Source organism: Cupressus sempervirens, chromosome 8, assembly GCF_028749045.1.
Source record: "Cupressus sempervirens isolate cs-2001-9-10 chromosome 8, ASM2874904v1, whole genome shotgun sequence".
NCBI classification, from domain to species: domain Eukaryota; kingdom Viridiplantae; phylum Streptophyta; class Pinopsida; order Cupressales; family Cupressaceae; genus Cupressus; species Cupressus sempervirens.
The window spans coordinates 113,190,244-113,202,563 of NC_143125.1; the positions used below are offsets into that span (position 1 = coordinate 113,190,244).

At 39.3% G+C, this 12,320-nt stretch overlaps 1 protein-coding gene across 8 annotated transcripts in view; it reads right to left on the reverse strand.

Annotated features, from left to right (window-relative positions):
• Window positions 1–409: 409 nt before the first annotated feature.
• Window positions 410–12,320, reverse strand: part of LOC149541841 (ethylene receptor 2-like) — a 37,734-nt gene continuing 25,823 nt past the window's right edge. For all 8 annotated transcript variants that reach the window (XR_016355383.1, XR_016355384.1, XR_016355377.1 and 5 more), the window contains one exon: window positions 410–826. The gene's annotated coding sequence lies outside the window, so the exon portion shown is untranslated. The remainder of the gene's footprint in view (window positions 827–12,320) is intronic.

Genomic DNA, 12,320 nt, shown 5'->3' on the forward strand with positions numbered 1-12,320 from the left:
ATTACTGAAAAATACACATTTAATCAGTCAATATCAATCTGGTCTCCATAAGGCTATTTTGGCACGGCCCCTTTCCTGGAATGATGCTGACAAACTCTAGCCTGACCTGTTTATACAGTTAACATCAATGTAATTTGGTTATATTTGTATTATTTGATTATTTTATAGTTTATTTGACACCAAAAAAGCAATGTCAAAAACCATTGCTGATACAACTCAAACCTACAAGAGATGCAGCACACTAAAAGAAACAAGGCCATTGTTTCCTATGCAAACTTTCCAATGCAGATCTGAAGAAACTCAGCTGGCTCATATTGAACCTTTCTGTTAAGGAATGGATAGATTGCATTGCAGACCCAAAAAGGAATAAAATATAAAAAATGTATATGATTGACGTTAAACAACTATATCAACTTAAAATAAATTTTATGATTTTCTTTGGACTTTAACATATAGATATTAGCAGCAGCTAGATGTGCAGATTGTTTCCACACAAAAAAATGACCTCATTATTTAAAGAAATTTGATGGCCTCAAGATTTGTCCATGTCTTGCGTCTATGGCTAAGATACACGATTGAGTTACTAATCTGATAATACCACATTATAACCGTAGGTGCTGTAGGTGAGTAGTCACTACATTCTTGCTCAAGGAATTCAATCTGGATCATAAAACACTGTCTACCAGTGATGATCTCCCCTCAGGCTATAAGAAGTTGAGGTCTGACCAAACAAGCTTTGCTTCTGATGATACAATAAGAGCTTTCTGTTGAATTGACTTGACAGTCTTGGATGTCCCATAGAGCAGCTAGATGTAAATTACCAGACCTGTACAACACAAGCAAGAAAACAAAATACAAATGATTTAAGTAGAGAAACTTTAGGAACAGCTACCTCAGACAAATTGAAAATATTCCTGGTTATCAATGTTGTTTTCCACAATGAAAACATACAAAATCCTTGTATTAAACAGAAACTTATGTTTAAGAACATCCTAACAAGTAACTGCATCATACGTACTAAGTTACTAGGTTCAGAAAGTTGATAGGTTTTAAAGGCCAAAGGTTTGCCAAAAATCAGAATTTTAAAAAGGTGTAAAACAATATAAATTACCAAATTATGTGCAATCAGAGAACTAAAATACAAAAAGTGTTTTAAAAGAGATTGATATTTCAATGTACCTAGTATTCAGTCTAAGTCAAAATTTGATACATGATACTGTCATAATATAAATGTATTTATGTTGGGTAGCTCTCTAGTCTTTGTTGTCTAGTCCTCAACACATCTAGGCTCCAAAATGACAATTTCAAAATTCTCAAAATCAAGACCTACGTGATCATTAACACAAGCAGTCCCAATCTAGTGCAATACACTTAGCATTATAAGATCATTATTCTCAAAAAACACGGACCCAGAATGAGCTAATGACAAGATATATCATACAAACAGAATGCACCCTGAGTTTACACAAGAGAATGAAGGGTCGTTGTCAAGTTCAGTGTTGATCAAACATTGACAAGTTTGATTAAATATTTTTGGCACTCTAAAGAGATTTAGGGTCCAGAGAAACCTTGTAGCTATGATCTGTATAGAGTTTCATGTGAAAGAAATAGAAACATACAGTTACGCATATATATATTCAAGCAAGAAGATTAAAAACTAAGGAACTTATTTTGGCACTCGAAAGAGATTTAAGGTCCAGAGAAACCTTATAGCTATTATCTGCACAGAGTTTCATATGAAAGAAACAGAAGCATACAGCTACGCATGCATATTCAAGAACCAGGATTAAAATCTAAGGAACTTACCTGACATCTCATGATGAGGACTGGAGTACAGACATCACCAAACTTACTAAAACAATCTTCAATAGCCATTGAAGTTTGTTGTCAGGAAACCACTAGGAATTAATCCCACAGATTATCAGCCTACAGCTCTGTCACATCCCTCATCTTCACAATTAATTCGTTGCCTATTTAGAACTTTTTTAATGATGGACCTTATATCAAATATCAGCCCAAACACTCAAGCCCCAAGAGCTGTTTATTTAGACAACCATAGAAAAGGAAAAAGCCTCTTAAGGACCTTAGCTATCCCAAGAAAAAAGGGGGCATCAAAATGATCATCAGTAAACTATCAGATCAAGCTATTACCAAGAAAGAGATTAAGTACCCTTCTAGGCAATGCATCTAAAGCTTGTATATGCATACATTCATCATAGAAGAACAAAACAGAACATGACTCCGACTAACTTATAGTACTCAATAAGAATCTGTTAAAAGGCACCTGGCATCTCAATTATTAAGTGCAAGTGTAGATATCCTTCCATATAGCATAAACTCTTACTTATGTTGAGAAATAAGCATTTAAAAATACATGCAATTCTCCTTCCATCCAATGTTCTCCATCATTTCCTCCTAGGACCTTGTACTTTAGGAAATGACATGAGAAACTCATCTAGAATTAACTTTCACAGTTTCATATTAATTTGTCACATTTTTGTAGGATAGGGCTCCATATATTATTTGAATTGGAAAGACCCTTCGACAGAAGGAGAGCTCCAAAAAAAAATCACTTTATTAATCCATCCCACAGGATTTGAAACAGTTTCATCTCCATGATAGACACCCTTCCTACCACCCAGCCACCTCACGACTATAAAATGTAAGCAATTGTATCCAAGTTGAGGATTACACACATCTATATTCCTCTGTTCAATTATTGTATTATATAATTCGAACAGGGTACATTTAGGTGCAATTCGTGCAACGTGATGGGATTGGTTGAGACATAGTTCAAAAGAGCACCAGCTTATCATAGTTTAACAGTCAAAATACTTTACGAACACATTTTCTAATGGCATTCTCCCATTATGATTTTGTATCTAATGAATGTATCCTAGGATTCCATGAAGATCTTATTCTTGAACTTTTGCGCGACAAGGTGTAGAAAGCATTTCTCATTGAGCAGAGTTTGTTGTATATGATTAGAAAGCCCTTGCAATGTGCAATGAGGTTGTATATAGTAAATTCAGTGCTATAAGTTTTGCTGACCATAACATCCCTCCCCTCTTTGGGAAGACTTCACATTCTTGTTGCGCCTTGGCATCCACCCATCTTTATACTTTGCTAAGATCTTGTTTGTTTGTGTGCCAAAGCAAGAAACTAATAGATTTTTACTCGCAAGAAAAATTATTTTCTTCATTTGAATACATGGTAGTTGGGCCATATCAATCCAGAAAAATTCACAAAAACATTCGAATGCAGTTGCACAGCTGCAAGCATGAAAATAAAATTTTGTTGCAGGTTCAAAAACAGCATAAAGGATGCATCTAAAGTGTGACATTTTTTACATATTTGGAATCCTCTCAAAATGTTATGCAATTTCAAGAAAATGCCATCTCATTTCAAGCCCATTTACAAAAGTTATAATCACTGCAAGTTCAACCAGGGTCGAATTTATCTTACAAGTTCGCTAACAGTCAAACTCATCTCTGATGCAATGGGGACCAGCGAACGGGTCCAACTGCTGTCAAATTCATTACATAAAGAACAGGGTAACAGACCTGGAGAGTCATTTGAAAAGTAAAATAACCCGTCTTGCAGTTTCTCTACATGGGAATCATTATTTGCCTCTTGGGTAATTCATCTACCCTTCCTGTCCCATAAACACAATTACTGGGGCATGTTTTAGAAAAACGAGGACATAGGTGGAGAACAATATATTTGAAGTTTCAGAAACATTAAATTGGATCAAGTGAAAGCATTTAAGTGTATACTTTGATCCTAAATATTGCATTTTTACTTATTTCCATGGATTCCAGGAGCAGGGTTAACTAGATCATGCTTTGTCATCGAGTTCAGTAGGTAAATGTTACAAGATCCTAGACAGATGTTTAAGAGACTTTTGTAAAGGGACCGAGCTTCTACAACTAAATTCCAAATTTCAAATTTGTCTAATCCGATGATGATATTGTAGACAAAGACTTGTGGGCAACCATTGAGCAAATTTTGCAAACTCGGAGTTAGAAATCACTTAACAAAACAAATGGAGTGTGGTGGAGGTCTGCGGGTAGCACCATAAGCAGGATTTAGGGTCATGCGACATGGCAACATTGAGGGGTCAAGCTCAAGCCTCCAAACCCAAATGAAGACTTTCAAAACCACAGAAATCTTCATGGCACACCTCATTTTCATAATCTTTTAAAAGGCAAAAAGCAATTCTTATAATATAGTTTTTGTAGAGTTTAACCAATGTATTATTGTAGTGGAATAATGCTTCAAAACAGCCAAGGGACCACATCTGATTGTACACTGAAAGCTGAGAATTCTGCACCCAAGCAAACTCTGAGCCTATATAGTACAATAGACACTTGACAAGCAGTTTAACCATGAAAAAAAAAATGTTTCGTATCACAATATTGTAGGAATTCCAATTTACCAATCTGTGTAATGTCCCCATTTCTATTAGCATCAAAGTTTGAGGGATTAGCCTATTATTGTGATCCTCGTAGGCTAATTATTGTAGATAGAGGGTCTTCTAAGGTAGAGGCTTGGCTTGGGAGGGTCTTATCTTCTCCACAATTCAGTAAGCTACAGGCTGGTCTTCGTTCGGCTCAGATTGGACTTCGTTTGGGCTTAGTTTTGTGTATTTGCTATTAGTGGTAAGTTGGGTGTTGATTGAGATGGACCCTTTCTATTTCTAGAAAGTGCATTTGGTCACATGGGGAAATAATAGGAGGGACTCTTGTTTCAGACAACATATTTAAAGGATAAGTATTTTGGGAGTTATTATCATTTTGGTGGTCAAATTATTATTAAATCATTAAATAGCTTATTATTAAGTTATAATTTAACTTAAGTTGAGGGCTGAGTCATCATTGGAAGGGGCCATTTATTTAATTAATTATAAGTCTAAGCCAAGTATTAAATGTTATAAAGTGATGTTGTGTTGGAGAAGCTTTGTAAGTGAAGTTACATTTTGGAAACAAAGGCCATTTGGAGATTATAAATATGACCTCACTGTGAAGGAAAAATCATCCGATTAAATAATATTTGCTTTTTCTGTCTTGGTGACATTTATGAGGTTCTGGTTTTCGGTGCCCTTGCTGAAGTACAAGAGTTTGATTTGAGAGGTGTATTAAATCACTGCTGAGATATAGTGATTTAATTCTGAAATTGTTTTGTATCTCCTTAGTGTTTTGACTGTGGCTGGGGGAATATGATTTTAGCTGAGATTGTTTTGAATCTCCTTATTGTTTTGGCTGTGGCTGGGTGAATAACATTGTAGCTGAGATTGTTTCGAATTCTGAAGCTGCTTCTTTTCTATGTTTACTGTGGCTTAGAAGACTGTGATTTACCAGAAGATTCCATTTAATTTGTGAGAATTTGCGGTTACCATTAATCAATTGCGATCTGCATATGTGTGAATGTCTTAATTACTGAACCTGTTAAGCTTGAAAGACAAATTGGGGAGAAGCTGATTGATGTCAAAGGGAACCGACTGGGTTTGAAAAGAGTTTATAGACTGTTCATGCTATTGGTGAACCTGCATTTTGTTTTAGAGTTTTACTGTGCATAAATAGGGGTTGCACTTGATGGAACAAGGGCCTGTGTTTGAAGATAGCAGCCTTGTGATCTAATTCAAGGGTGGCATTTTCAATTGATGAGCCCGTGTTGGAAGAATTCAAGGCCTTGTTAAAGCTCTTGGGCGTTGGAAAATACTGTAGCAGGCAGCGTGGGAAATTTAACAATGTGGAGATGTGGAACAGTCTGCACATTCTAGGCATATAACGACTACCATTACTGGGTGACTTTCTTGCTAGTCTATAAGCGCAATTTTGGGCGTTCATATCTCTGTTGTTAATATTTTGCAGACCAAATTCTGTCAGTTGTAATGTTCTCGTTATAAAATAAATCATTAATCAAACTATTGTTAATGGGCCAATTGATTTAATATATCTCGGACCCATTTTTGTTTTGTTTCCGTAGTTTGTGTCGCCGTTAGCTATCTTTGTACACCCTCAAAAAGTTTTCTCCGACCGGTATTTAAGCATGGCTTGTACGTAGTCTTTAGGTATGCATTCGGATTATTCTTTTGTACTACGAATTTGTGTTGGAGTTCTCTGTTGTTTGCCATTTTAGAAGTGAAAGACCTTCTCTATTTGGTTTGTTTCCGATTTCAGTGAGATTCAACCCTCACCCTATTCCATCACCTGTAATACTTCGCTCGGACCTGGCAAATTGGAGCACCATCTCTTGGCAAATATTAATTGAAGGATTTTCGTGTTCAAATATCTATTCTTGTTGGTTCTGTCTAATTAATTTGGGATTAATAGTTTATGGTGCATAACTATCTTCCATTCCCCAACCCTCTGTGTCCAGCAACCTTCATTGCAACTTTGTACTACCACTCTACCATCCTCCGTAGAGCCTCTCATTGTTCTGCATGCAACCTTACCACATGGCCTTCACATCGTATTGTATGGCCAGCTCTCTCTCCCTCTATACTGTATGGATATTGGGTTTGTCGTACGGCCCCTTCATTCTCCTATTGCCTCCACCGTACGGCAGTCATCTATTTCCCCTCCCTACGGACTGCTACAGTCACCCTACCCCACCACCGTACGGACAATATCAACCACCCTGCAACCTTCCTGGTGCTCGGATTGATACCGTACAACCTTCCTATACACTTGGGCTGACACCATACGACCTATCCTACCCCACCGTATGGCCAAGTGCCTTATCCTCGTACATTTCCCTCGCGTTTTTTCACCTCCAAGAATCTCAAACTCATTTTTCTAAGGTGATTACCAGTTGGAATCATTACAGTGGTATTAGAGCTTTGATCCTGGCAACTTGTGGATAGTGAATGAGAGTTTATAGCCGGAAGAGAAGAACCCATTCCATTGATAGAATGGTTGCCGAACAGGAACCTACAGCTGTCGAACTCGTGGCACAACAAAGAGAACTTGCTAGGAATCAAGCACAAATCAATGATACTCAGCGACTCATGGAAGAGACTCTTTAGAAGTTGGCAAACAATAAAATATTCGAAGAACAAAATTGTCACAACACAGACTCGGTGTTGGGTAAAACAAACCCTCATCCAACATGCTCTCAACCTTCCATGTCGTTCTTTCCCCCACGGATAGAGGGACCACTCCAAGGGAAGCAACCGACCTTTGAAGAAATGCAAGAACTGTTGAGAGAAGATTGGAAGAATGCCCATCTTGAGGAAAATATATCCTACAAAGATTATGCAGATCTGAGAATGAAATATTTGGGAGGCAGAACCAGAGGATATTTTAATGATGATCTCAGGAGGAAGTTGAGTAAAGTAAATTTATCACCATTTGACGGATCTGGATCCATATCTGCACAAGCGTGGGTAATAAAGGTAGATACTTACTTCCAGCTTAATCCCATGCCAGAAGAAGCAATTAAATTTGCGGTCTTACACTTGGAGGGAGTTGCGCATGAATGGTGGCATCATGGCACTATCACACTGGGGCATGATCAAATAAATACCTATGCGGAATTCCCTAAGAGATTGATAGATCGATTTGATGGTAAAGATCCAAAACTCAATTTCAAAGATTTGGCACAACTGAGGCAAACTGGATTGGTTGACCAGTACATTGTAGAATTTTCGAAACTTTGTTTTGGTCACGAACATTTCTGAAAGAAGACAAATAGTACTCTTCATGGATAGACTGACAAAACCTCTAAAAGGTTGGGTAAAGGGATTCAATCCTGCCACCTTGTTGGAGGCTATTAAGAAGGCAAGGAGTATGGCATCATCAACAATGTCATCCTCACGAAGTTACTCACATTCCAAACCACCAGTGTTTCCGAGGGACAGAGATAACAAACCTCCACTGAGGAAGCTGTACGTGGACGAAGCTACTAGACAAAAGTTCCCAAGGAAGAAACTATGTTTCAACTACAAAGGACCATGGGAACCTGGGCACAGGTGCCTTGGAAAAGGAAAGATCCACTACATTGAGGTTGTGTCCGATGATGGGGACAAACAGGAAGAAATATCCTCCGACGACAACAAACACCACGACAACACCAACATGGCTAGTTTGAACCATACGGAAAGAATTGCAGCATTGGTACAGCACAAAGGAACTATCGCCCTAGCCAATAGCTTGAGGTCCACGTTTTTTCGTTTGCGGGGAACCCTTCAAGGACAAAGGGTTATGGTAACTCTCGATAATGGAGCCACTCTAAACTTCATTAACTCTCCTCTGGAGAAACAAAGAGGTCTACCTACAGAGACGCATGCAAAATTTCAGGTTAAGGTTTCTGAAGGGACTCTTCTGCCCTGTACACACCTTGTTTCTCAACTAAGTATCACAATGGCAAATCACATGGTGACCGAGGATTTCTTCATAGTGGACCTTGATGACATGGAGGTTATTTTGGGCACACAATGGATGGAGACACTTGATGAATACACTCAGAGCTTCAAATGGATGGATTTCACGTTCGTTGTCAATGGAAAGAAGGTTGTTCTCCACGGAATGGCAAATAAGGGTCCAAAGGAAGTTTCTACACATCGGACGTAGGCAATTTTTCAGCATAATGACATGCTTGGGTTGCACATTGTTTTGTCTCGACGGAACCTATAAAAGGGCAACGGACACATCCCCAAGATGATGATCTCCAGAATATATTGAGTAAATATGAGAAAGTTTTTATAGACATTCCTCCTGGCATACCACCTCATCGAGGGTTTGAACATACTATCAAGTTGGAAGCAAGAGCCAAGCCAGTCATAACCTCACCCTACCACCATCCCAAGAAATTCAAAGATGAGATCAAAAAGACGATTCAGGAACTGCTAGAGCAAGGATGGATCTGCCCCAATTCTAGCCCTTTCGTGTCATCAGTGGTATTGGTCAAAAAGGACGGGACGATGTGCATGTGTGTGGACTACCATGCATTGAACCAAAAAAAGATAAAGAATGGATATCCCATGCCAAGGATAGATGAGTTGCTGGATGAATTGCATGACAATCTACTTTTTAAAAATAGATCTTCGTTCAGGATACCATCAGATCCGCATGAGGGAGGAAGACGTGGAATAGACGGCCTTTCATTGTCACTATGGGCATTATGAGTTCCTAGTCATGCCGTTCAAATTAACAAATGCACCTGCTACATTCCAATCATGCATGAATTGCATCTTCAACAAACAATTGCATAAATACTTATTGGTATTTTTTTATGATCTTATTTATAGTAGGACATGGGAGCACTTGAAGCATCTGGATGAAATCCTAAGGATCATGAAGGAGCAGTCTTTGTTTGCTAAGCAATCCAAGTGTCAAGTCCGTATGATAGAAATATAGTACCTGGGGCATGTTGTCAGTAAATATGGAGTTCCAGTTCATCAGGAGAAGATTCAGGCTATCCTTGATTGGCCTCCCCCAAAATCACTCACAGATTTGCGAGGGTCTTTTGGACTGTGCAGTTATTACCGAAGGTTCGTTAAAGGATTCTCTCAGTTCAGTGCACCCTTAACGGACTTGACAAGGAAGGGGTCTTTCCAGTGGAATGAAAAGGCACAACTCACTTTTGATAAGCTGAAAGAAGCAATGAGCACTTGTCCCGTACTTACATTACCTAATTTCACTCAACTATTCATTTTGGAGTGCAACGCATCCAGAGAAGGCACTGGCGCGGTACTGATGTAAGATAGACACCACATAGCTTATGAGCAGGAAGCTTACGCAAATAGAACACTTATATTCCATCTATGACAAAGAGATGTTGGCTATCGTACATGCACTAACCAAGTTTCGGCAGTATCTGGTGGGTGCCAAGTTTGTCGTTTGTACAGATCACAATAGTTTGAGATATTTTCTAGAGCAACGAGACTTGAACAAAAGGCAACAAAAATGGGTAAGCAAGGTTCAAGATTTTGATTTTGAAATTGAATATGTGAAAGGAAAGAACAATGTGTTTGCAGATGCCTTGTCCATAAAACCCGCCATCTGCTCACTAAACAAGATTTCAGGTGATTGGAAGGCACATTTGTTGGTAGAATATTCCAAAAACACATTTGCCTATGAGCTAATGGATGGCAACATCTAGGATGATCGGTACAAAGTGATGGATGACATCATTTACTATAAGAGTCAAATATTTTCATTGCCAGAATCCAAATTGAAGCAGAAAATCTTGAAGGAGGTACATGACTCACCCTTGACAGGACAGTTGGGCTTCCTCAAAACTTATAGAAATCTCAAGGAGAGGTTTTCATGGAAAGGACTTATGGGAGACATATTGCAGTATGTAAGAGAGTGTGCAATTTGCCAGCAGAACAAATCCGAACATACTCTACCTGTCGGGATACTGCTAGCTCTGCCAATTCCCGAACATAAGTGGGAAAGTATCTCGATGGATTTCATAACTAGACTTACCAAGGTGAACAAAAAAGATTGTATCTTCGTGGTGGTTGACAGATTAACAAAGTACGCACATTTCTTCCCCATCCCCTCAGATTTTCAAGCTGCACAAGTCGTCGATCTATTTTTTAGATAAGTCTTTCGTCTGCACGGGTTACCCCGAAACATTGTCAGTGATCGGGATGAGCGATTCATAGGTGTTTTTTGGACAAAATTGTTTCGATTGGCAGGGACAGAATTGTCACCAAGTACTAGTTACCACCCTCAGACAAACGGACAAATGGAGATTGTGAACAAGTGGCTCGAAGGTTACCTTCGGAACTACAGTTCGGCACAACAACGAGCGTAGGTCAAATGGATACATCTGGGGGAATATTGTTACAATAGTACGTACCACATGTCCATCAGAATGGCACCACTGAAAGCTCTATACGAGTACGAACCCCTTTCCTTCATTGACACAGTTTTGGGTGACAGTCGCGCATCGAGGGAAAAGGACTGGCTTCAGGAGGGACAGGACATCCTCAGATGCCTAAAGGAAAACTTACAATAGGCAAAAAATACCAGAAGATGTACGTCAACAAACACAAAATCGAGAGGAGTTCCGAAGTAGGAGACCTAGTTTATCTTAGGCCCCAGCCATATCGGCAATCCTCATTAAAGGAAAAGGGAAAAGAAAAATTGAAGCCATGATTTTATTGCCCCTATTGTGTAGTTCGTCGCACTAGTGAAGTCACCTACCAGCTGCAACTTCCAGAGGGGAGCCGTATTCATAACGTCTTTCATGTTTCATGCCTGAAGAAGGTTGTAGGGCAGAACATCACGATAGCCACAGACCTTCCACCGCTCAATGGAGAAGGAAAGCTCATCCTAGAACTAGTCGAGATCATCGAAGTACATGAGAAGGCTTTGCGGAACCACACAATAAAGGAATATTTGGTGCCTTGGAAACATTTGTCATTGGACGACGCGACTTGAGAGGGCGAGCACATTCTTTAGTACTCGACATTATAATTTCTTGAGGACAAGCAAAATTTGGTACAGGAGGACCGTAATGTTCCTGTTATAAAATAAATCATTAATCAAACTATTGTTAATGGGCCAATTGATTTAATATATCTCCGACCCATATTTGTTTTCTTTCCGTTGTTTGTGTATACACCCTTGGAAAGTTTTCCCCAACGGGTATTTAAGCACAGCTTGTAGGTAGTCTTTAAGTATGCATTCGGATTATTTCTTTCTACTGTGAATTCTTATTGGACTTCTCTGTTGTTCGCCATTTCGGAAGTGAAAGACCTTCCCTCTTTGGTTTGTTTTCAGTTTCGATGAAATTCAACCCTAACCCTATTCTGTCGCCTATAATACTTCACTTGGACTTAGCAAATTGGAGCACCATCTCTTGGCAAATATTAATTGAAGGACTTTCATGTTCAAATATCTATTCTTGTTGGCTTTGTCTGATCAATTTGGGATTAATAGTTTATCGTGCATAACTATCTTCCATTCCCCCACCCTCCGCATCTAGAAACCTTCATTGCAACTCTACACTGCCACTATACGATCCGTACGGCCTCCAAGTTCATTGTTCTACATGCAAGCTTACTATACAGCCTTCACATCATATTGTACGGCCAGCTCTCTCTCCCTCTATACCATACTAATATCTAGGTCTACCGTATGCCCCTTCATTCTCCTGCTGCCTCCACCATACGGCAGTCATCTGCTCCCCTTCGTACGGACTGCCACAATCACCCTACCCCACCAGCGTACAAACAATATCAACCACCATACGGCCTTCTTGGTGCTTGGACTGATACCGTACGACCTTCCTATACGCTTGGGCTGACACCGTACAGCCTGTCCTACCCCACCATACAGCCCAGTGCCTTATCCCCGTAC